This window comes from Emydura macquarii, unplaced genomic scaffold (genome assembly GCF_026122565.2).
Source record: "Emydura macquarii macquarii isolate MOO-44397 ecotype Brisbane River unplaced genomic scaffold, CSIRO-AGI_Emac_v2 contig_2871, whole genome shotgun sequence".
Taxonomy (NCBI): domain Eukaryota; kingdom Metazoa; phylum Chordata; order Testudines; family Chelidae; genus Emydura; species Emydura macquarii.
The window spans coordinates 356,024-381,285 of record NW_027133008.1 but is presented as its reverse complement, the minus strand read 5'-3'; the positions used below and the strand labels follow the sequence as shown (position 1 = coordinate 381,285).

At 47.9% G+C, this 25,262-nt stretch overlaps 1 protein-coding gene across 1 annotated transcript in view; it reads left to right on the top strand.

Annotated features, from left to right (window-relative positions):
• The first annotated feature begins 526 nt into the window (after window positions 1-526).
• Window positions 527-25,262, top strand: part of LOC137166540 (ephrin type-B receptor 5) — a 106,638-nt gene continuing 81,902 nt past the window's right edge. The window contains exon 1 of the mRNA XM_067568311.1: window positions 527-651. The gene's annotated coding sequence lies outside the window, so the exon portion shown is untranslated. The remainder of the gene's footprint in view (window positions 652-25,262) is intronic.

Sequence of the window (25,262 nt, the reverse complement as noted above, 5' to 3'; positions counted from 1 at the left end):
TGGACGGGGGAGAGACCCCGGCAGGGGCGAGCGAGCGAGAGACACCCTGGGGAGGGTCCGAGCGAGCGGAGCGGAGCAGAGCGAGGGCTCGTGGTTGGCGGTGGAAGGGAGAGAAACCGGCGGGAGGGAGATATCCCGAGACCAGATCGGGAGGAAGGAAGATCCCAGCGAGAGCGGCTGAGCGCTAGCTAGCCGGAGACCCGAGCAGGGGAGCCCATGCGAGCGATCCCGGGGCCAGGGAGCGCCCCGGTAGAAAGAGAACACCGAGCGTAAGGAGACAAAGCACGAGTCCATGTACAGCCAGCAGCAGCCCCGCACCGGCCCGAGGAGATGGACTGCACAGCTCGTCTTTGTGTCTTAACTTTCTGAGACAGAGCGGCATCATTCCCGCAGAAAAGATCCCCCAGAAAGCTTCCTGAACGGCCGCAGAAAGAGGAAAGTAAAGAGGAATCGCGTTAGGGTCCCTGCAGAATAGACTACAGGGAGAAAGCGAGATCTCCATAGGCCAACAAGAGAAGGGAGGACACAGGAGAGAGATCACAGAGTAAAGACGTTGTGATCCCATCAGAAGAGAGCTGAGCGGGAGCCATCATCCAGGACATCCTCAGTCCCCTGGTGTGAGATCCTAGGGGAGACAGAGAAGCAAACCAGGTACTTTGCCGAGTGACATTCCAACTCCTTTTTTATGGGGAAGGGGGTTTGTGCTGTTTAAAACCTGTGTTGTTGGGGCTGGAAGGGGGTATGCGGACTCCCCTCTTCTGCCAGCTGCTATAGCAAGCAGGGAGGGGAGAGATGAGCTGTATGAAATCAGGTCATGGTTCTGCTGCTGCACAGCTGGGCTCATGGATATTACAGACACAAGCAGATATTTCTCCCACATGCATGGCTCGTTTGGGTGTTTCTGGCTATTTTTTCCTCTCTTGGTAGCTCTTTCAAGAGCATCTGCTAAGTGATGCTTTTGGTGTTCCTGAAGCAGGGAGAAGTGTGTGGAGCAGATTTATCCTTGGTGTAACTGCCACAGTTGATGGACTTACACTAGGAATGCCTTTGGCCCTTTGCTTGTGTAGGTTGTTTAATGTGCCTGCAGTGGGACATGCAGGGTGTGTGTGTGTTTGTGGGGGAAGGAGGGGCAGGGGAGGGGTTACAATTAACCTACTTCCTGAGGGTGGTGGAGATTAATATACCCAAACTGACACAATCTGTGTGGGCTGTGACAAGTAACCGCATATTTACTCTGTATGTAAATAGTGAAATGTTCCAACTTCATCCAAAGTCTCCCCGCCTATACCCATTTCCCTGGGCCGGGGGGAGAGTAGCTCTCACCCCCGCCCCCAGCTGTATGGACAGAACATGAAAGATCCAGAGGGGGAATGAGTGCCCCAGGAGGGAATCCCTCGATAGCCCTATTATTGGCTAATTATTCTGGTGTGGGTGGGGAGGAGAGACCAGCTTCAAACAGCAAAACTGCATTACCAACGCAGAAGACAGTGGTGGTGGTAGAGGTGCCTCCCGTCACGTCTCCTGCTGCTGGTGAGCCTGGCACTGCCTCCCCTCCTGGTACCCGAGCTGGGCTGCTGCCTCCCTTCTCACTGTGGGAGCCTCATCAGAGTCCTAGAAACTAGCCCTGGGAAGCTCTGTTAGAGCATAACTAATCCATCTCCCTCTCCTCCCCGCTGCTGCCGATGCAGGATTGTACCCTTCGGTCTGTTCTGCAGGGCTTTGTCCAGTCCCAGTTTTAAATGTCTCAAATGCCGAGGCTTCCTTGGGGGAGACTATTCCACAAGCTAATCAGTCTTTGCTCCTAGATGTTTCCTGAGCTCTAGCCTGAAAATATCTCCCTGGATTAAAATTTGTCCCATAGTTTCAACCCCTTGTGTCTCAAGTCCTCTCCCCTGTGTGTGGGCAGCCCTCAGTCACCTGTGGGCAGTTATATCCCTGCCCCCACCCCCCTCCTTTAGCTGGCTTAGATTTCTTAATCTCGCCTCATAAATCTGTCCCTTCCTCCAGCCTGTAATCGTTTTGCTCACTGTTCTCTGAATTCTGCCCACTTTGTCGCTGTCTTTCTGGCACTGGCGTACCCAGGATGGCGTGTGAGCCAGCAGGTGCCTTAATGCTGAGGAGAACAATTGTCTCCTCGCTCCGAGCAGCGGAGCCTTGTAGAGATGGGGCTGTGGCCTCTGCGATCTGAGCGCTGGAGCAGTGTAGGCCTGGCCTGCACCTACAATACAGATCAAACTAGCTGTGTTGCTCAGGGGAGTGAAAAATTCACACCGCTGAGAGACGTAGTTAAGCCAACTTAAGCCCCACTATAGACACTGCTAAGTTGGGAGAAGCATTCTTCCCTCCACCCAGCTACTGCCTCTCAAGGGGGCGGATTAACTACAGTGATGGAAAAACCCCTGCTGTTGCTGTAGCGAGTGTCTGCACTACGGAGGGATAGCTGGGCTGCTGCAGTGTAGATGAGCCCAGAGAAAGGGACGGTTCTTTCCCTTCTGTGTGCTGAGGTCCTCAGCTCTTCCAAGCTGTTAGTTTGGTGTGAACAGCTTGAGCGGCTGGAGGCAGTATTTGGCAAGGAGGAGGAATCCTCTCCTTTCTCCCACGCCTGCTACAGCCTTCACCTCCCTGCCTTTCACTTGCACACTCACTGGTGACTAGGTGCACGTGGTTTTGGCGACAGGCAGCTGGTGGCCTCAAAGAGACACCTGCCCACCCCTAGTGTGTGTCACTGTCCCACAAGCTGCTGCATGTGCCCATAGCAACGATACCCTGCTCCCTCCACCCATTCATCATCGTCTTCCTTGTGCCCATCATGGGTGTTCCCCTCCCCCCAAACACCACATCTCTTCCCCTTCTCTGAGCAGTATGACTACCTCACGCAGGTGCAGCTCCTGCCCCTCTGAATGTCCTCTCCCCTGAGATGCTGATCTTCACCATGCATGCTTTCATCTTGGAGATACTACACCCACCCTAAGCACACTTCCTTCAGATGGGCTTCCTGAGACACCTGCTTTGTGATGGACTGCCCTTGCACACTGCTTCTTTGTGGGACACCTGGCCTCTGGAATGCTCTCCTCCCTGTGTCTGCCCCTGTTGAGACATGCATCCCCTCTATATGCATGTTCCACCATTCTCCCTTTCCAAACTCTTGGGAGAGCAGGGAAACGTGCCTATGCCACCCTTCCTTGCCCATTTATTGTTTCAAAACAATATTAATTGTTATTAATGCACAGTTATGGCTGCAGAGTTAACTTTTGCTTCTCCTGACTGATTTTATAGTTCCCCCAGCACTATTAGCTTGGCCACGTGCATATTTTATTATGTATATTTGACACGAACAATAACAGACACGTGCAGAAGAAACAGAAATAAAATATATTATGTGTAATCAGTGTGGCAAAATTAATGTTGCTTGAGGGAACCTTAACTTTTGCAGTGCCTGGCTTTTTGTGATTTTAGCTGCTTCCTTACAATGCAATTCTGCTCTGCAGAGCTTGTGTATAAATGGCATCATGGGATGCCATGTTTATCATCCACCAGCAATTCCAGATCAAATGGGCTCAGTTTACATGTAAAAAGATTTTACAGAAAAATAAACAGGACTGTGCAAAGTGGAGTGCTCACCTAAAAGAAAACCTAGGAGGGAGTTGATGAACTTAACCCCACTACTTCCTTATTTGTTTCTTTTTCTTGCCACCCACCCCATCTTTCTCTTTTTTCCTTCTCTTCCTGCTTAAATGTCATATTACCATTGTATCTTACCATTGTAAAAAGAAAAACTTCTTGCTGTATTTTGTCAAAAAGCTTTGTGTCACATTACAGCAATCACATTTTGTAAAGATTGTTTTTCGAAGTGCCAGCCCCACAAACTCAGCTCAGCTCTGAAAGTCAAGCTGGGTTTTTTCCAACTCTCACCTCATTACTACTAACAGAGCTTTTGCACACTTACCTGTACGTCACCCCAGTGCCTTCATATTTGCTCTTATTGACACCTGTGCAATCTCATGACCTTCCGTGGCTGTGCACAAGTGTAACTTTTTGGAGCTTAGTAAGCACGTCTGTGGATGAGGCGCAAGAAGAAATGAAGCCCAGCTCCCTCTCTCTGAGCTGTGCTGGCTCTGTAGGGCGACTAGAAGTAAAAAGCAGGAAAATCTCAATTTAATCACCAAATTTAACCCCTCTGGCTGTGAATGTGGATAAGGAGCAGGTCTGCTGACTCCTTTTCGCACTTTCACTTTTCAGACTTGCCCTGCACTATAGTGTTGTTTGCAGTTAAGAAATAAATAAATTGTACCGGTGCTGGCTTACCAGAGGCACGTGTACAGTGCTTACAACAAATATTACTGTGCCTTCACACATGGCGTACACTTCTAAATTCACTCTTACTACATCTGTTCTTGACGATGCACTTAATGGAAGCATGGGTACTGTGTTTGCAGGAAATGCACCCGTGCCTCTAAAAAGTCAGCTGGGACCCACTTGGGGACCTGGGACAAAGGAGACCCCTCTCCTTCCCTGGTAGACACCACCTGAGATGTGCTCGGAGACCAGCTCCTGAGACAGGTAGTAGTTTGGGGATCCAACCTCTTACAATCACCAGTTTCAAACTTCCAGGGCTCTAGAGGCTTCAGTGCCTTCTGAGCTCAAAGCTTGACTGCCAAGGACATTTGGATTGGTTGTGTGATCCAGGGCTTAATTTGTGCCAGGGCTTGCCGCGGCTGAGCCCTGGCACCTCCAGGCTTGGCAATTCATAGTCCCGGCAGCTCTGGGTTTTCCATATCAGTAATGAAAGTACAAAGAATTGCGTGAGCCCCAGCACCTTTCATTACAAATTAAGCATTGGTGTGATCTAAAGTTTACTCATTCAGACACACACAATTCGGGGGGGAGAACAAAACGGGTTAGCCAGGGATAATGGGAGGCTGCCTGATATTCTGGAAACAGTGCATTCTCTGAAAGCCATGTGCTTGTACATGGAGAACTGATCCTTAAGCACTCAATTTACAACAGGCTGAAAAATTCCCATCTTCCCAGCCCTGTGTATTCAAACAGATATAACTTGTGGAAACATGGACTAATTGCTAACGAGGAGAACAAAAGGATAGCAGGAGCGTGTAGAGACAAAGTCAGAAAGGCTAAGGCACAGAATGAGTTACACCTAGAGAAGTACATAAAACGCAATGAGAAGAGGCTCTTTAAAGACATTAGGAGCAAGAGAAAGATGAAAGAAAGTGTAAGTTGTCTTCTTAGCAAGGAAGGAGAGCTAATAATTGATGACATCAAGACGGCTGAGGTGTTTAATCCCTAGTTTGCTTTAGTTGTCACTAAAAAGATTGATAATGACCAGTTACTCAGCACATTTAATTTTAACAACTAGGGGGAGGGAATGCAAACCAAAACAGGGAAAGAATAGGTTAAAGAAATATTTAGATAAATTAGATGTATTCAAGTTGGTGGGGCCTGATGGAAATTGATCCTAAGGTACTTATGGATTTAGCTGAAGCATCTTGGAACCATTAACAATTATCTTTGAGAATTCATGGAGGATGGGTGGGGTCTCAGAGGACTGGAGAAGGACAAACAGCAAAAAGGGGAACAAAGAGGACCTGGGAATTATAGACCAGTCAGCCTAACTTCCATATCTGGCAAGAAACTGGAAGAAATCATTAAATAATCTATTTTTAAGCCCCTGGAGGATCATAGGCTTATAAGGAATAGCCGGTGTGGATTTGTCAAGAACAAATCATGCCAAACCAGCCTAATTTCCTTCTTTGACAGGATTACAGGTTTAGCGGATGGGGGGTAGGAGTAGACGTGATATATCTTGATTTTAGGAAAGCCTTTGACACAGTCTCGTAAGTAAACTAGGGAAATGTGGCCTAGATGAAATCACTGTAAGGTGGGAGCACAACTGGCTGAAAGACGGTACTCAAAAAGTAGCTATCACTGTTTCACTGTCAAACAGAGTGCATGTCTAATGAGGTCCCACAGGGCTCGGTCCTTGTTCTGGTACTATTTAATATTTTCATGAATGACTTGGATAATGCAGTGGCGAGCATGCTTATGAATTTGTGGATGACATCAAACTGGGAAGGGTTGCAAGCACTTTGGAGGACAGGGTTAGAATTCAAAATGACCTTGGCAAATTAAAGAATTGGTATATAATCAACAGGACGAAATTGAATAAAAATGCGTGTGAACTACTACACTTAAGAAGAGAAAATCAAATGCACAACTAGAAAATGGGAACATCTGACTAGATTATTGCTGAAAAGGATGTGGGGATTCTAGTGGATCACAAACTGAATATGAATCACCAATATGATGTTGTGAAAACTGCTATTATAATTCAGGGCTGTATTAACAGGAATGTTGTATGTGTGACCCAAGGGGTAATTGTCCTTCTGTACTTGGGATTGGTGAGGTCTCAGCTGGAGTATTATGTCCAGTTCTGGATGCCATATTTTAGGAAAGATTGGAGAAAGTCCAGAAGAGAGCAACAAAAATTAGAAAACCTGATCTACGGGGAAAGGTTAAAAAAACTGGGCATGTTTCGTCTTGATAAAAGAAGACTGTGAGGGGACCGAATTACAGTTGTCAAGTATGTTAATGGCTGTTATAGAAACGAGGGTGATCAATTGTTCTCCAAGTCCACTAAAGGCAGGACAAGAAGTAATAGGCTTAGTCTGCGACAAGGATGGTTTTAGTTAGATATTAGGAAAAACTTCCTAACTATAAGTGTAGTTAAGCTCTGGAATACCTTCCAAGGGAGGTTGTGGAATCCCTGTCATTGGAGGTTAGTAAGAACACAAACTCGTGTCAGAAATGGTCTCGGTTTACTTGGTTCTGCCTCAGCACAGAGACTGAACTTGATGATTTCTCGAGGTAGCTCAACAATTCTATGATTCTGTACTTTTCCAGCCTGTCTTTTTTTCCAGATTTGCTGTGTCTGCAGTTTCCAATTTTAGCCATTTTCTGCACTATCTCCCTTAAAAGTGGTCGAAGTGGGTAAATTGCACAAATAAATCATATGCGCTAGAGATGAAAAAATCTTTTAACCTTTCCTCCCACCCCCTTGACTTTGAAGATGAATTGTGGGAAGCTGACCCTCCTCCCAGTTATTGTAACCTTTTCAAAGCCCCAACGTTGACCTGATCCTCTCTCTCAGAGTGTTACCCTCCCTCATGCCAAACGTGATCTACCCAACTGCCCATCCCAGCTGCTCTATGCACTGTACAGAAGGCTACCTAAAGCCCTACCTATCTGGCTACCTGCAGGGTTCGACAAACCTACGGCTGTCTAGAACTGGAAGAAAAGTTCCTCATGAGAACGGCCTTTCTTACCGTATTTTCTTTGGGGTGGTTGGGAAAAGGCTTGCAGAAGGAGACCTGATTTCATGAGATTCCTGGGTATGTTTTGCAGACTTGAGGTTCAGAAGAGCCTCCAAACTTTCAAATGGGTGTCAGAACCAAGCCTCCAAATGGTTTAAGTTCACTTGCCCCTCATACTAAGGCTGATCCTGGGAACTGCAGAGTCAGATGCCTCCTTGCCTCTTTTCTAGGGAAAAACTGTTTGGAAGAAATCATTCCTCCCTGGCGCTGTGCTGTGGATAAGGGAGTGTTTCTGGCAGTTAGCAGTCAGGGGCTGGGTTGTGACTCTTGCCTGGAGTTAAATCCCAATGGTCCCTCCGCTCCTAGTTTGTGCTTCCTCTTCTACAAACTTTGCACTGTAGTGACTTTGGTGCTCACCGCAATGGGAGTATGAGTGTAGAACATGCACTAGCATTTTAATCGTCACATCAAATAACCATGCTCAGAGCAGTTCTAGAGCATGCCGTGATTACAACACCAGCAGTTGGTCTATGCCATCATCACTCCAACCATTGCTAGCACCAGAGTCACCAGTGGGAAAATGGGCAAATAAATTCTAGCACGGACAAGGCCTCAGTGATCTTCTTCTTCCCACTGCTGGTTCCTAACTGCTCCTTTAGATCAGAAATCAGTCCACATGAGGCTGGACATATTGGGGGTTGGGATGAGGAGGAAGCTGCGCAGTCTATATTACAAATCAACCTGCTGGCAGGAGCATCCAGTGGGTTGAGAGGTTGTGACTCTCCCTCTCTCCTTTGGTTTCGGTGGTCTGCTTGTGTGTGTGTTGGCTTGATTTGCATCCGGGGGTGGGAGAATAGGGCAGATGCTAAAGATGCAAGTGCAGTGAGGTACTAAAGATGAATGCCGCCTGTGGATGAGGTGCTCACTGGATGCTCGGGGCTAAGGGCTGCACTTCCAGACAGACTCTCCGTGTGGAAGGGCCCCTTCTCTGCTGTGAGTGACGAGACTGAGGCATGGCTCAGGTTCAGTGTCTTAGTTTTAAGCCTTCCTAATTTTTATTTTAGAAATCAACTTGGAAAAGAGCTCGTTCCTTAGTAAGAACGACCTCTGTGCTGGGTCTGGAGCTTTACTCCAAAGCAGGGCTTTCTTTCTGAGAACTAAAAATAGCTTCAGTTTTGGGGTGTGCGTGCGTGCATGCGTGCATGTGTTTGTGTGTGCATGCGCGCGCGCAGGAGAAGGGGTAATTTGTTTGGGGCAAGGGTAGTGTGTTGTTGCACTCATCAAGCTCCAGCTGGCTAGACTCAGACTTTCAAAGGTGGTTTGGGATGACCTCTGCGGGTGTCTCCCATTGAGACACTGAGGTCGACCTTTGAGAGGTCTGAGCACCCACAAGTCCACTTGAAGTCAGTGAGAGCTGCAGGTACTCAGACCAGGCCTCTGTGTATCTTCAGTGCCCAGAGATGGTGGCCACTCTTTTGGACGTTTTATCCTAACTGGATTTTGTTCATTTTTCCTCTTTTAATAAATAATCATCACAATAAAGTGCTGGAGAGAGTGAAAACAGACAAACCAACTTTTGGAGAGAGGCCAAGATTGGAAAAATTCATCCCTTAAAGAAAAATGGACTTCTTGTCCTTTATTAAAGTGCTCACCTTTGAGCAACCCTCACATATCATTAACTTCTGAAAGGGTTAAAAATGGAGAGTTGCTATAGTCCCTGGCCTGCTTTGCCAACTGATGATATTAATTAGTCCTTAAAATCTTTGTGCCTAATAGTGATGCAGGCAGCTTTTGGGAGGGAGGCAGTGGGTGCTGGGAGAAAGATTTAGGAGTATCAGGTGATTTTCTGTTACCCTTTTCAAACTTTTTCCTTGGATGTCCAGCTCCTGGGATCAAAGTCAGTTTATCTGTCTCTTCTACTGTCTCCCTTCCATCCCTGCTTCCGATCAGTCCTGTTGGGATCAGATAGTCTGTCTCTGGGTAGCACTGGCAAGACTGCACCTGGAATATTTGTATTTCATTGTGTGTGCCTCAGTGCCAGAAAGACGTTGATGAATTGGGAGTTCAGAGACGGGCAACAGAAGTGATTAAGGGGCTCTAGGGAAATCATGAGGCGCTATTAAAAGAACTACAGATATTGGTGAAATGATGAGTACAGAGGACTGCTTAGGGTGTAAATGCTGGCGAGGAAGAGGAATTGTTTAGAGGACCCAAGAGAGAGTAGCCAAAATAATAATAATAATTAATAATAAGAAGCAGGATGAAATTGTCAGAGATGGTGGATTTCAGGTGTGATATCGAGCATCTTTCCTACCCTTCAGGGCCTGTTAGAATGTGGGATGGTCTCCCGAGCGAAGGTCTGGAAACCCCATTGCTTGGGCTATTTGAAAGTAGGGCTAGATACATCCCTGGATTGGAAGATATACAGGGAACATCCTGCATTTGGCTGGGAAGGGAAGATAAGCAAGAGGTCAACGACCTGAAGAGGTCCTTTCCCCCTTCCCAGTTCCTTTTGTTGTAATCAGAATCTCAGCAGCATCAGGGGCAGGAGGTGGGGCTCTCATACTTGTAGAAAACCCATTCTGACGGGTCTGGGGTCCCCTGAGTAATAGCAGAGACAGGTACCTAGTGGGGAGACAGTGGGGAGCTCTGTGCCCTGCTTTCACTTTAGGTGTAATCTCTTGTCGCCAAACATGGCTGTGACAAGACGAATGGGCCCCCAGCATCCACTCTGAAATATAGAAGAGCCTGTGAGACATGCAGGAGGCAGAATGGGCTTTGAGATTTATACATTACTACTTTCATCTCCGGCACTAAAAATAACCCAAACACACATCAGAAAGAGATGTTACAAGCCTGCAATATTTATTCACCACACATACACGCCACCCTGTGAGGCTCGCTCTCCTCTCCCTAAATATTAATGGCACATAATGTTGTCCTGATGGTGGACATAACGAGCTAGAAGTGCAGGACGGGAGGAGGAGGAGGAAAGGATCAAAGCCTGTCAGTGTGAATCCCTGCTCAGTGCTTCTCAAGGAAGGAGACCGCTTCCATAAGGTCTCTGCCAATATTCCACTGGCAAATCTAGGTCCTCCTCCCCTCATGCCCAGTCACCCCTTCCCTACTCCATCCACCCCTCCTCTCTGCCTCCTTGCTCTGGGCCCCACTCCACACCCCCGTGCTGCCCTTCCAGCCTCATATCACTCTCGAGCAGCCACCTCCTAGAAGAGAGTCCAAATCAATTCAAGCAAAGAGCATGTACATGGGGCCTTTTGAAAGTGCCCCTCAGAGCTCTGCTGCGGCTGGCAAGCCGTTCAGAGAAGCTCTGTTGGTGTTGCTCTGGAGCCCCCCATCATTCACTGTGTGGTCTGGGGCATGTGGTCTAGCGTGAACCCTTCGTGTGGAGGAGCGAGTCCTTTAAAGGAATGGCTCTTTGTGGCTCGTGGTATTGGGATGAAGGCTAATTCAAGCTACTGATTTGAATGTTCTTCTGGAGCAGAGGAGAGGCCCAAGCACTCCTGGTACTTGTTGCTCAATTTAACCATTTGAACGCCAAGGAAGAGAATATTGGTCCTGAGGTTCTCTTCCCACCGTCTCCCCCCACAGATGTCCTGTGCTCCTTGGTGATCCCCCTTTCCTCTTCTTCCCAAAGATCAGGGATCCGCTCACAAATACTCCTCACTGAATCCCCTCCTGCTGTTGATTCTCCCTAGCCAGTGCTGTCTTGGCTCCCTCTCCAGGCCTGAGCCTTCCCCTGAGGTGACACAAGCAACTCCCTGACCTGCAGTTCTCGGCCTAATGCATCCCTAGATCTCTGCCGGGTTCCTGCCTGGTATTGGCCACCACACATCTGCCTGAGCCCTTCCTGGTTCCAGTCCCCTCCATGCTCTGCCTCCTTGGGTTCTGTCTCCAATGTGGTGCCTACTGTGTCTTTTGGGTGGTTGCTTTTTGGGAGAGTTGGGGCAGGAGCCTATTCACAACACAGCAGTTCCCAGGATGTTTAAAATGAGGCTGATTCTTGCAGCACGGATTAGGTTGAACCATCTTTTAAACACATTCCTGACCCATTTTACAGCCATGGACATTTGGCTTTTAAATGTAAAGAGGCCCGTCAGAAGTACCTCGTTTCCAGGTGGTAACAGTTTGTGCCTGTTCTTGTTCTTCTAGAGATCCAAATGCACCACGTAAAGCTGAATGAAAAGCATTACGATCCCCATTTTACAGAGACGGAGGCGGGTAGAACTGATGGCAGAGGTGGCGATGGAATCCAGGCCGCCTGACTCCTGAGCCAAGCTATTGTGCATGGTGCTACAGCGCCTCTGACGTAGCCAGCTCCCATTAAGGTACTTCACAGGCCGTAGCCACATGTACCAACGTTAGCTCTGCAGCGCAGGGGAGCAGCCGCTGCTTCAGATGCTGCATAACAATGAGCAGATTTCGGCCAAGGACGCTGTGCAAAGCTGCCCGTGAGCGGGTACAGTAGTCCAGCTGTCCCAGCTACAGAAGAAAGGCCCGGTGTGTTGGCTTCACAGGCTTTGTTCTTGCACCCCAGCAGGCAGAGAGTATAACAAAGGAAGCAAAGAAAAGCCTCTGCTTGGGGCACAGTCTGCTCTTCCAGTGGGGGAGCTGATTCCCCAAGGGCTCCCCTGACGGCCAGGGAGCTGTTTTATGGAGTCTTCCCAGAATGAGGGCTTGGGATGATCCCCAGCCCTGCAATGGGAGAGCTCCCCGGGGAGATAACTCCCTGCCAGGTGGTGACCCGGTTATGTACTGTGCCATGCCCCCAGTCTAGGGCTGCGGGATCGTTACCGTTTACAGACAGTCCAGGAAATGCTGCCAACCTGCAGTTCCGCCATTGCTAGGGGAGATTTACTGATTGCACCCTAGCATCTGAGCGAGTGTGAGTGTGAGTAACTCCTGCGCCACGCGGGCCCTGCCTGTCCTACGTAAAAGCTCAGCTCGGGCAGGCAGGCAGGCAGCGTTCTCCTCCAGTCCCCACCTGTCGCTGCCCACCTGGCTCAGCAGCTGCTCTGCTCCTCTCCAGCAAGCCAGGCCCCAGCCCTCATCCTGAGTACGCACGCCGGAGTCCTCCTCACTGCTGCTCTCCGGATCCTACTCCCCTTTCCTCCCTGTTCCTCCCTCCCTGCTGTGTCCCTGTCCTCTCTGCTCCCCCCCGCATGCCACCGCCCTCCTCTCCTCCCCATTCCCCTCCTCTCCCGTGTCCGTCCTCTCCTCCCCGCTGTCCCCCTCCACGTCCCGCCTCTCCTGTCCTCCCTGCCCCCCCTTGCCACGTCCTCCTCTTCTCCCCCGCTCACTGCATCCCTCCTCCCCACTGTTGCTTGCCGCATGCATCCCTCCTCTTCCTGCTCCTCCCCTGCTCACCCCCCTCCTCGCTGCTGCTCCCGCAGCATCTCTGTTCAGCCCGGAGCTCATGTGGTGGCAGGTGGTGAGAGGAGGAGATAGGGCAGAGCCTGGGGAGGGACCTTGGGTGGCATGTGGGTGGGGCCTGGCTTGGAAGTGGTGGGAAGCTGAGGGAGTTGGCTGAGGTGATTTCAGAGCCATTGGCTATTATCTTTGAAAGCTCGTGGCAACAGGGGGAGGTCCCTGAGGACTGGAAAAAGGCAAATATAGTGCCCATCTTCAAGAAAGGGAGGAAAGAGGATCCGGGGAACTACAGACCGGTCAGCCTCACCTCAATCCCTGGAAAGATCATGGAGCAGGTCCTTAAGGAATCCATTTTAAGGCACTTGGAAGAGAGGAAGGTGATCAGGAACAGTCAACACGGATTCACCAAGGGAAAGTCATGCCTGACCAACCTGATTGCTTTCTATGATGAGGTGACTGGCTCTGTGGATGTAGGGAAGGCGGTGGATGTGATATACCTTGACTTTAGCAAAGCTTTTGATACGGTTTCTCACAGTATTCTTATCAGCAAGTTAAAGAAGTATGGGTTGGATGAATGGACTATAAAATGGATAGAGAACTGGCTAGAGCATAGGGCTCAACGAGTAGTGATCAATGGCTCCATGTCTAGCTGGCAACCGGTCACAAGCGGAGTTCCCCAGGGGTCGGTCCTGGGGCCGGTTTTGTTCAACATCTTTATTAATGATCTGGAGGATGGGGTAGATTGTACCCTCAGCAAGTTTGCGGACGACACTAAGCTGGGGGGAGTGGTAGATACCCTGCAAGGTAGGGATAGGATACAGAGTGACCTAAACAAACTGGAGGATTGGGCCAAAAGAAATCTAATGAGGTTCAACAAAGAAAAGTGCAGAGTCCTCCACTTAGGAAGGAAGAATCCCATGCACAGCTACAGACTGGGGACCGACGAGCTGGGCAGCAGCTCTGCAGAAAAGGACCTGGGGGTAACAGTGGATAAAAAGCTGGATATGAGTCAGCAGTGTGCCCTGGTTGTCAAGAAGGCCAATGGCATATTGGGCTGCATTAGGAGGGGCATTGCTAGCAGGTCACGGGAAGTGATTATTCCCCTCTATTCGGCATTGGTGAGGCCGCATTTAGAATATTGTGTCCAGTTTTGGGCCCCCCAATACAAAAAGGATGTGGACAAGTTGGAGAGAGTCCAGCGGAGGGCAACAAAAATGATTAGGGGGCTGGAGCACAGGACTTATGAGGAGAGGCTGAGGGAACTGGGCTTGTTTAGTCTGCAAAAGAGAAGAGTGAGGGGGGATTTGATAGCGGCCTTTAACTACCTGAAAGGGGGTTCTAGGGAGGATGGGGCTAGGCTGTTCTCGGTGGTGGCAGATGACAGAACAAGGAGCAACGGTCTCAAGTTGCAGGGAGGGAGGTCTAGGTTGGACATTAGGAAAAAGTTTTTTACTAGGAGGGTGGTGAAGCACTGGAATGGGTTACCTAGGGAGGTGGTGGAATCTCCATCCTTAGAGGTTTTTAAGCTGCGGCTTGACAAAGCCCTGGTTGGGATGATATAGCAGAGGTTAGTCCTGCTTTGAGCAGGGGGTTGGACTAGATGACCTCCTGAGGTCCCTTCCAACTCTAATATTCTATGATTCTATGATTCTATGGATGGGGAGCTAACCGTCCTGAGGGAAAGCTCCACTCGCTGGCCATGTACATATGATGATCTGCCTTGTGGGCAGGTGACCTATGGTTGCATTTGGTGCAAGGCGCTCATGGACTTCAAAGATCAGGTACGGGCTCTGGAGACCAGGGTGGCTGTACCGGAGGAGCTAAGGGAGACAGAGGTACATAGATGAGACTTTCCAGACCACAGTAGAACGGTCCCACCCCCAGTCTGACAGCCTCCGTGCTGTTGAGGAGGATGAACGTCTCCGGGAAGGAGAACATCAAACTGGAATGGAGGGAAATGATCCCAGAGTTGGGGCCGTCCTTCCAGATGATGTCATGTTATCCTCTCACACTGAGGATACTTCACTAGGGATGGCAGCCCAGTCATTAGGAAGAGACAGGTAATAGTAAGGGGGATTCGATCACTGGAAATATAGATAGCTGGGTTTATGGCGACCTGGAGAACTGCATGGTGAATTGCCCGCCAGGTGCAAAGGTTTTGGATATCTTGACAGATTTATGGGCAGTACTGGGGAGGAGCTGTGGTGATGGTGGTACTTCGGGGTACTTTGGGGTCCCTTGGCTTAAATAGAAGCAGTTATGATGAATAATGCTAATAATGAATTATTTTTAAAATAAAATTAGCCTACATCTAAGAGTGTTGAGCACTACATTTTAAGTGCTAGAGCCATTTGTTAGCAGAGCAAAGAAAAGTCAAAAGGTCACAACGTCATTAAACTCCCTTCAACTCCTAAACTATTGAACAGTTGCACTTCCAGCTTTCCTGAAAATCCAGGGCCAGAGCTGCAGAGCCACATCTTTCAAGTTCAAACAAAGCCCTTCGACCTTATTGGATTTTTTTTTTTTTTTTAATTCTCAAGGAGGACACACATATATACGACTAGAGTAAAAAACCCCAAACATTGCTACCCAGCTTTGCAAACTTTTGCCCAAGTAGAACAGTGTAGTTTGGATAAAGGTATAAAAAGTCTTTCAATCTTTTTCATCATCATGTTATAGTGCCGGTCAGTAGATTTTGTGCCTCAGATGGGACGTTTTCCTGGCAGTTCTGCGAAGTGTAGTTCTTAATATAAAAGGGGGAAGAATAGACTTTATTAATACACAGCATCCTCCTCTGAGGCATGTGAGCTCTCCTTATACAGATCTCTGTTTTAGAATACACTGGTAGAAAAAAACTTGGCATCATGATAATTTCTCTTCCATCAGCCATCAAAGTTTGGCAGGAAATAAAACCTTAGCTTCAGTCACAAAAGAAACCAGTTCTGGGTCTACTCCCACTGGAGCTCGTTTCTGGTGCTTAGCAGTAGCACCTCTCAGGGTACATCTGCACTGAACCCTTCTTTTGGCAGCACATACTCGTGTAGCCTCCTAGCAGGGGTATAGACAGTGAGGCATGGCTTAGGCAAGTAAAGATACGCCTGACGGATGTGGGTATGTACCCAGGTATATACTCTATGCCAGGGGTTCTCAAACTTCTTTTGCTGGGACCCGCTTTGAAAATATTTCAGGCTGTGATGACCTGCCCCCAAAAGTGATGACACCCCTCATGCCATGCCATCCTTGGCAGCCTGCATGGGGGGGCTGACAGCTCACAAACCTCTCTCCCCCCCATAATAACCTCACGACCCCCGAGGGTCACGACTCCCAGTTTGAGAACGTCTGCTCTATGCGGCTCTCTACTCACCCGTGCTGTACCTCCCTCTCTACACAGCTTTTTTTCGTAGTGTAGTGACCCACTGCCTCCCCGCTGCTGGAGTCTTCCCCTGCCATAGGAAAAGACTCTGGCTGTGGGCACAGGCTCTGTCGGGCGGCGGGGAGGCAGATGGGAAAGGTACCGGCAGCTCCCCACTACTGGAGATTTGTCACGCCTCTGGGAAAGAGTCCAGTGGCGAGGCAAGGCTCTGCCAGCTTCCCCACGGCTGCACTTATACTGCATGCCGTCACCAGTGGTGTGTAACGTAGATGGAGCCTCTGAAGATTGGTTCGTGGGACACGAGCTGTTTACTTCCGACCTCCGTTGCCTGAATATTGTGTGGGGGAAATGATTTATCTCTCCTCAGTTTTTTATGCCAGAAGGTTATGTGTTTTTTTTCCTTGATAAAAAAAAACAAACAAAAAACATCTTCTTGATGTTTCCAGACTTGTTTATATGATGGTTTTGGGGCACTGACTGCCACAGAAGTGACTGAAAATGGCATTGTTAATCTAAACATTGTTCTCGCTCCTGGTGCTGGAAAGGGAAATCAATTTGCAAAGAATTCCAAGCCCCATAAAGGTGAAAAAAAATTTCACCCAAAAGGAGATAATGTTCTATGGATTGCAACTGTCAGGAATATTTAACACACAAATGCTCTTAAGGTTGTTTTGTACACTCCGTGTTCCCTTGTGAGCCACTTCAGGAAAGCTTTAGTGCTCTGTCCCTGAGGCTGTAAATTCACCACTTTTCCTTCCAAAACGTTAAACACACTCCTCTGCAGATACATCCTTTCTTAATCACACACTTGAAGGTTGAAAGCATCAAGTTCATTTCCAAGTGGATAAAATTACATTTCAAGGGCCTTTACACAGTTGTATCAAGGGAAGTTTCCCTAGACATAATAGATTGAAATTGATCAGGAGAGTCCACTGAATCAGTAACTAGAGCGGTTATCCGCTCTTGCTAGCAAAGAAGATAAATGCGATGGGGTAGTCACAAAATTTTTCCTTTGGGCACTCTCCATTTTATTTCTCATGTGAGAATTCAAGGGATATAATTTCTCCAGCCTTTCTATTTTTAGGGCAGCTTTTACAAGACATCTGAAGGGGGACATGCAATGAGAAAAAATGGATTTGTTCTGGCTTTCAGTTGTTTATGATGTATAAAAAAGGCCTAACATTTTTTAAGGTGTGTTTTTGGCCTGTTTTTAATATTGGAAATTCATGTCTTTTCTTCCAAGTTTTCTTTGGAATACTCGATGGAATATGAACTGACAGGATTATTGCTCCAAAGACTGTCAAGCACGTGAAACCTAGTTGAGAGGGGAAGAGATTTTTCTTCAAACTGTTTAAAAGATTGTGTGTGCATACATGTACGCACTTAATACATATTTAACTCAAATGCCTAATGTACACTTGGAAAAATGTCTCTTAAAATTAGCAACCATACCCTTTCTTATTTATTATTTATATTGCTTTAGCACTTAGAGGCCAGATGCCCATTGTATGAGGAGCTGTGCAAACAGACTGTCCTGCCCTGAAGAGTTTACAGTCTATTCTACTATATCCATTGTGCTGCTGTAACACTGTAGTGTAGGTGCTTCCCACATAGATGGAAGGAGTTTTTGCTTTACTGTAGTTAATCTACCTCTCCAAGAGGCAGTAACTAGGTCAATGGAAGAATTCTTTCCTTGACCTAGCCACATCTACACCTGGGTTAGATTAACCGAACTACAGTGCTCAGGGCATGACATTTTTCACAGCCCTGAGCAAAGTAGCTAGGCCAATCTAATTTTTAAGTGTAGACCAGGCCTAAGTGTAAGACTGCAGACAACAGATGGATAAAACAGACAGACAGGGAGAGCACAAGAAAAGAATGAGATAATACTGGTCAGCATGATAAGCAGGGGTCACAGCCCTTAACAGCTGCCTAAATCTTGTTGAGTTTAGCCATCACTGCAGAGAAGAGTTGAAGGAGCACAGTGAGGTGGCCTTATGGAAAGTTACAGGACTCTCCTCTGATGCAGAGGTGGTCAATTATTTTTTGTCAAGGTCCAAATGTCTTTGTCAAGGTAGCGACAAGGTCCAGACTCCAGAGACAATAATAAAAAAAAATTAACAATAATGATTACAATAAGTAAATAAAAAGATTTCAGGATCCGTGCAAAAGCATCTGGGGAGGGGTCTGCCTATTGACTACTTCTCTCATGCACGAGGGGCAGCATGGGAGAAAGCATAAAAAGTGTTAATGGAAATTTTTTTTAAGGGGCATCTCTTCTTTTAAGGGTTGCAAAAGCTCCTAATCCACTTCTCTGGGTTCAGCCAGGAGACTTGCTGCCAAAACAGGGAAAACAAGCTCCAACACTCCTGTTATTCCTAAGGTAAAAATCAAGCAGGAAATAAACCTATTATTTTTTATATAAAGGAAAGAATTCAAACCGACCTTTCATGCTGCCCTTGTATGTCATAAAGAAGCCCCAAAGGGCACAAGTCCAACTGTTTTCCTTCGCAGATCACCTTTAAGAAAAATAAACAATTAAAAAGACTGTAGGGAGCCGACTATAAATTACAGTGTGAAAAGAGAACCCTCTTTAAGTTCAGTGTAATTCAATTCCACATTAGGCACCTTAGAAATATTTAACAAAGATATAATCTCTCCACATCAAATCGTTAAACAATTCATGAATCATTAAAACATCCACCAGCCCAGCACTTGCAAAGTCCCAGTACTAACTCCACACCTTCCTGAAGATCTGAAGTCATTCAAAATAGCTCTCAGTTGTAAGCGAGGGTAAAGTGCTATCAGCACAGTGAAGTGATTTATTTCATTGAATTAAATTCTCCCTCCCTTACATTGCTATAAGCTCCTGAATGATGTATCAGGGAAAATCGCATTAAGCAATAACATTAGGACCGTGCCCAATTCAACAGATTGTAATCCTCCTGCCATCACCACCAGCTCTGGGTACATAGTGATAAAATTAGTCCTCATACAGATCTTTATGATCTATGTATGAAAAGCACTACATCACAGCATTAGTACAGTAGGTAGAATTCATTATTCATCTGAGTAGGTAGTAGTAGTGGGTATTATTACGTATGTGTTCAAAGCACTGTACAGACATTAATTCATTAATTAATTAATCCTCATAACATCCCTGGGGGGTAGATGGGTATTATCTTACTGAGGCACAGAGATATAGTGACTGGCCCAAGGCCATACAATATGTCAGTGGCAGAGTCAGGTACTAAAAATACAGAAAGTTGGAAACGCATTGACCTCCATCCCAACTTTTGACCTCAGCATGACTCCCAGTATAGCATCAACTGGGTGCGATGCTCACTCCCCTCTTCTCTTACTCCTCTGTGCCTTAAACCTGATATATCAGTGAGCAGAACAAAGATACTGGTACAACCGTGTGTTGAGTACCAAGCAGCCAGGCACCCACTTACCTCTTTGGATGCACCTCACAGATAAGTAATATTAGGCTGTTAACACTCAGAGTGCAGACTTGGGGAGAGGAGGAAGGAGAATTCCAACAGAGACTTTTAAAGGGCTCCTTCCATCCTGGAGAGTGTTTGAGGAAACAAGGGCAGCCAAGTCAGCTGGGTTTTAATGGTTGGTAGCGGGGGAGGAGAAAATGTAACACAAGCCTGGCCTTGCGCTGACAGATGGAGTGCAGCAGAGGGAAGCTGGGAACAACGTTCTTTCCACGACAGGCCAGGAGCAGAGGGGGTAGGTAAAGTTGGCGGGAGGAGAAGAGTGCAGCTGTGTGAAGGACCTGTGGTGACTTGGGGAAGATCCCTTCAGGACAGCAAGGAGACGGGGGGGGTGTAGAGGGTTTGGTCCAGGCACTTCCTACTGTCAGGGTCTAAGATCCTTCTGCAGTGTAGTCTGCACTAGGGTGCATCCTTGGAGCTGTGGGAATCGTTACCCTACCCTGCTTCCCAGCCTCTCCACACCTGAGGTCTGGTTCCTCCGGTACTAACCGTCCCAGAACCTAGACAATGCTGCTCCTTACCAGGCCACAGGGAGTCACGGCTGACTGACTGATGGAGCTTTCCCGCACAGTGCTCTCCAAGCCCTCAGCCCTTCCCACCTTCTCTGCCCCCCAGGGAGTGAGAGACCCAGATTGGTACTTCAAGTCTGGTCTTCAACACAGAACTCCCACCTTCTGTGACCTCGCCCCTGGCAGGATAGGGGGAGTGAGAGTGGGACTCGGGAATCAAACTCAGGTCTCCCCTATGGTAATATGCACCAGGTTACTACAGAGAATTCTTTCTTGGGTGTCTGGCTGGTGAGTCTTGCCCACGTGCTCAGAGTTTAACTAATCGCCATATTTGGGGTCGGGAAGGAATTTTTCCCCAGGGCAGATTGGCAGCGGCCCTGGAGGTTTTTCACCTTCCTCTGCAGCACGGGACACGGCTCACTTGCTGGTGGATTCTCTGTACCTTGAAGTCTTTAAACCACGATCTGAGGACTTCGATAGCTCAGTCATAGGTTAGGGGTCTGTTACAGGAGTGGGTGGGAGAGGTTCTGTGGCCTGCACTGGGCAGAGGTCAGACTTGAATGATCATATTTGTCCCTCCTGACCATAGAGTCTATGAGTCTATGAGGTTCAGCTTCCACAATGCAAGGGGTGCAAGGGACTGGCAATCCCTCCTCCCACCTCTACCCTGCTCAGTAAAATTCTTGGGAAACCCAGAGCTTAAAGGAATGGTCGGATAGGGAAGGATAATCCCCAGGCCCCCAGCTTCTCTCCAAGAGGCTTTTCCAGTAGCTGAACAGGCCGTGTGCCCCCTCCCTTCCTTCTGCCCCATCTCAGATTTCCTGTGCACAGCAGGGATACACACAGCCCAAATGCAGGGTAGGAATTATGTGGCTGTGGGTTGTGAACGGAAATGTTTGGGTAGTTTCCTTTCCATCCTCACATTCCGTCTGGGCTGCCGAAGGCCATGGGAATGCATGGACGAGGGAAGCTCTGGTGTTGAGGGGAGGGGCGCAGGGAGGCATTTCACTCGCCTTCCCACCTGCTCCTACCTGAGACAGGGTCCCCACGGGAGGAAAGTCGTGAGCCAGTGCGTTGGAGGGGGAATATCGGCCAGAAAATGCCTTAGTGATCCATGGCCACAGGCAGCTTCCAAACCTGCGCTGTGCTCCTGAGGGGTCAGGCGCACCCACCTTCATTGGGAACTGGCAAAGCATTCTGAGTACTGGCATGGAAATTGGCCTGGGCATAGCTGTCCACACCTAGGAAGGAAGAACCTGGCTTGGCACAGGTAACACTGGGGTCGAGTGGTAGTACTGTGCCCAAATTCCTCCTCCCAGCCCCAGTTTTTCCACACTCCCCGAATAGCTGCATGTTTCAGGTCAGAGAACACACGTCTTTCAAATGGACATTATGAGACTTTGGAGTTACTGGCACTGCGGAGAATGGGGCAGTTTGCATTTCTCTCTGAACTGTGGCTTCCGGCTGTCTGCAAACAGCACTGCAGCAAGAATGCCTCTGGAAATGTCTCTTTTTAACCAGAAGGGTTTGTTTTAATAAAAGCCTGGAGTCAAGAGAAACGGACGGGGCTGGCAGAGAAGCACTGGTGTATATCTCTGTGCCGCCATCCTTGTCAATCCATCCCGAGTCACGAGCACACACAACAGACCACGCCGCCTCTGGGGAATCCCCTTCCCACACCGATGTGGCATGCACATAGCTACTTACTCCTGGCCTCAAGTCAGCCACGCACCAGAGAGTGCAGTGGAGGTGGGCAGCATTCAGCTGAATAACTGGCGCACACCTAGCCTGAATGAGAGCCCGCTCCAGCTCCAATAGAAACACACGTGCTAGTGGCACTGATGGTGGAATGAATGGGAACTTGCTCAGCACTGCTAGTGCTCCCCCCGGACTAGCACGTGTTATTGTGGGGAACGCTTGACCTCGGGGGGATCTGGGCACTGAGTGAAGAAGGTGCTGCAGTGACCGTGACTGCATGAAGTGGCTTGGTGCAGTCCTTGCCATTGTGATGGTGCAGAATGTCCACACACTAACCTTTGGGACAGAGCTATCTGAGCACAGCCATGCACAATGCCCGCTATATCTCCCTACGGAAACATGAGTACGCATCACCCAGGCAGCTTTGGGAAAGAGCTGTCCTTCCCACTGATTGGGTGTCGGTTTCTTAGTTGACCAATAAAGGTGCAGGGGTTCATCATGATATTTGGTCTCTTTTACTGAGATATTGAACATCTTCGGGTGAGCCTGGTGAGGCACCCAGATTTCCTAGTGATAATGTCAAAATGAATGCTTGCAATAGTAATAATAATAAACGACAGCGATAGTGCAGGCAGTGGGTGATCCAAGCAATGGTTCCTTGCAGTGCTGAACTTCTTTCTGGTTGCTTCAGTGGTGGTAGAGTTCAGTGCAAACCCATAAGCAATGCTCAGACCACTCAGTCATTGCCTCTGCTAAGCAACTAAGCACTGCAAGAAACCACTGGGGAATCATTAAAGCAACTCTTCCCTCCAGAAGTTTGCAGAGACTGAGGAGCCTTTTCTTTTTTTGGACACTGCCTAATTCCCAGCTCCATGTGGGAACTAGAAATCATTCCAGAGTTAGGGAGCTTTGGGCATGCAGGGAATACAGGAAGCTCGTTATGGAGGAGTTAAGGCGAGAGAGATACACAGAAGGAGCAGCCCATTGTGAGTGGCTGGGAGAGAGGGAAGGGGAGCAGGGCGGCACTGAGGGACTCCACGGTGGGAAAGTTCTCAGCTGGGCTGACAGAGTGGGAAGGATAGGTGGATTCTGCATCAGAGAGAGAGAATCAGATCTGGCCTAAATGTCCACGTGGGACTGGTCAGAAGGAGCTGGGCAGGAGAGTAGGGCAGGGTGCCTGTCTGCTGTCGTGAATGGGTGGCTAAGAAGCCGGGCTAGGCTGAGGTTGTTGAGAGGTAACAGGAGGCTTTGGCACTGGCAGGAGTGTGTGCAAGACACTTAGGATGGAAGAACCAAGAGATTCTCAGGGCTGGGGCCCTGCAGGCGTGGGCGGAAAGGGCAGGAGACTACATTTGGGATTAGGGCTTCGGTATGCCTCAATTTCTGAAGGGTTAATGCTTCCTTCCTATCATCCCGTATGTATACATGGCCCCCATAACATCTTCCATTGTACTTATTTTTGAGCCAGCACTTTGGCTGGAGGGAGGAGGAGACAGCATTTGAAATCTGCAGATATTTACATTTTTGCTGCTGTCTAAATCAAAACCAGCTTTTGGGATTAGCCACAATTTATTTAAGGGGGAAAAAAGTAATTTTCCAATCTAATCCAGACTGACAAAAGGGTATGAGCTGCCAAGGAAAGAGCAGCACACACTCCCTGGGGTTAGGAATGCTGAGAACGCAGTTTAAACCGGGTCGATAATTTAGGAGGCACGCGCAGATGGGTGGGGAAGGAGAATGGCCCATTTCTCCAGGCCAGCGGTGGGTCTAATTCTCTGTTTGTTTCAAATTCTGCCTAATTCCTGATAAGAATCTTCGGCCACATTTTGTCAACCTTCCCTCTATCTCCTGGCTGATGCCACACTGAGACTAAGATCTGGTGGTTGTTAGCAAGGTCAAGATTCCTGGGTTCTGTTCCCAGCTATGCCACTGACTTACTGCATGACACTGGGCAAGTTACTTCACTGTGGGCAAAATTCAGGCCTGATCTAAGCGGATGCAATTCCATTGGCTTCAATGGATGTTTAATGCACTTAGCACCAGGGCTGAATTTGTCTCTGTGCCTCTGTTTACCTCCTTGCAAAACAGGGGTCATAATACTCACAATATCTCCCTCCCAGGGGTCTGCTAACTTAGCAAAGTGCTTTTAGATCTTGGTATTAACGACTGCATAGGAGGGCAGATGTTTATTATTTATAGCTCTCTCCAGAGAATTCTCCCAGGCATTTCCTAGTCTAATTTTAAATGGCTCAAGCAATGGATCTTCTGCCACTTCCCTTGGGGAGACTATTTCAACACAGTCTAATAGTTCTCACTGTTATGAAATGTTTTCTGATTACCCAGCCTGTTCCTTTTTGCTCAGTTTCATCTTTTTACTCCCTGAGTCCTCTGTGATCAGTTTCTCTCCTTTTCCTTGTTTATACCTTTATAAGACTTGGAGCCAGTTGTATTCTCTCCCCCCCATAGTCCCCAACATACACATTTTAGTCGTCATTTGCCCCAGTTATATGTAATTAGTTCTATTTTATCTTTCCTTACAGATCAGTCCCCCTGAATCACACTTCTTGCTTTTCTCCATGCTCCCTTCAGTTTTCCTACACCTTCCTGATGTTTGGGGTGGCTCTAATGCCTCCGTATGCAGCGTTCTAGGTGCAGTCTCCCTAGTGCTGCACAGTAAGGGATACGCTCCTCTTTGTCTGGTGATGCCTCTTCCTCTCTCACAAATAAAGCAGGGTGGGAAAAAATAGATGTTTAAAAAAAAATTGGATTTTTAAAATTTAAATTGGATTTTTTTTTTAAACCATCAATACAATACTAAATTTCTCTCTCGTTTAAAAAATCACAGTTACAATTAAATCTCATCACCAACGTGCTAAACCGACACTTACAGACTCATAAAAACGACTTAATGGCTCTGGTCTGTCCAGCCTAACTACCAGCTCTTTGCTTCTTGACAGTCCTGGGCTTTCAGTTTCTGTTTCTCAGCAGATTAAAGCCACATGTGCAAAGACAGGCACAGGCTGGACAGGATTGTTGTTGTTCTGTGCTTGTGTGCTGGTGGAGCTGGGCCAAGCAAGGCAGAGGAGCTCGTTAAGACGCTGTCTTAAAGGCACAGAGAGAATATTTTCATCATTTGATATTATTCATTCAACGCTGCAAACCTGGCAAAGATGAGAAGATACTTAGAAAAAGAAACGGAAGGATGCTTCTTAATAACATATGGCTGCAGTGCCCCTTTAATGCATCTTTTAGCCAAAGACTTAAGTATGTCTGTCTTCTCCAGGAATAAAAGAAAATGTCGTTGAAGTCGCAAAATACTTCTGTAACAACCATTTTGTTTCAGCTTCACTGAAGAGAGCAGGAGGATCCAAACTAATTCTCCCTCAAGATGTTCGATGGAATTCTGTGGTTGATTGTTTTGAACAAATCATTAAGAACTGGCCTGTTCTCATAAAACTTTGTG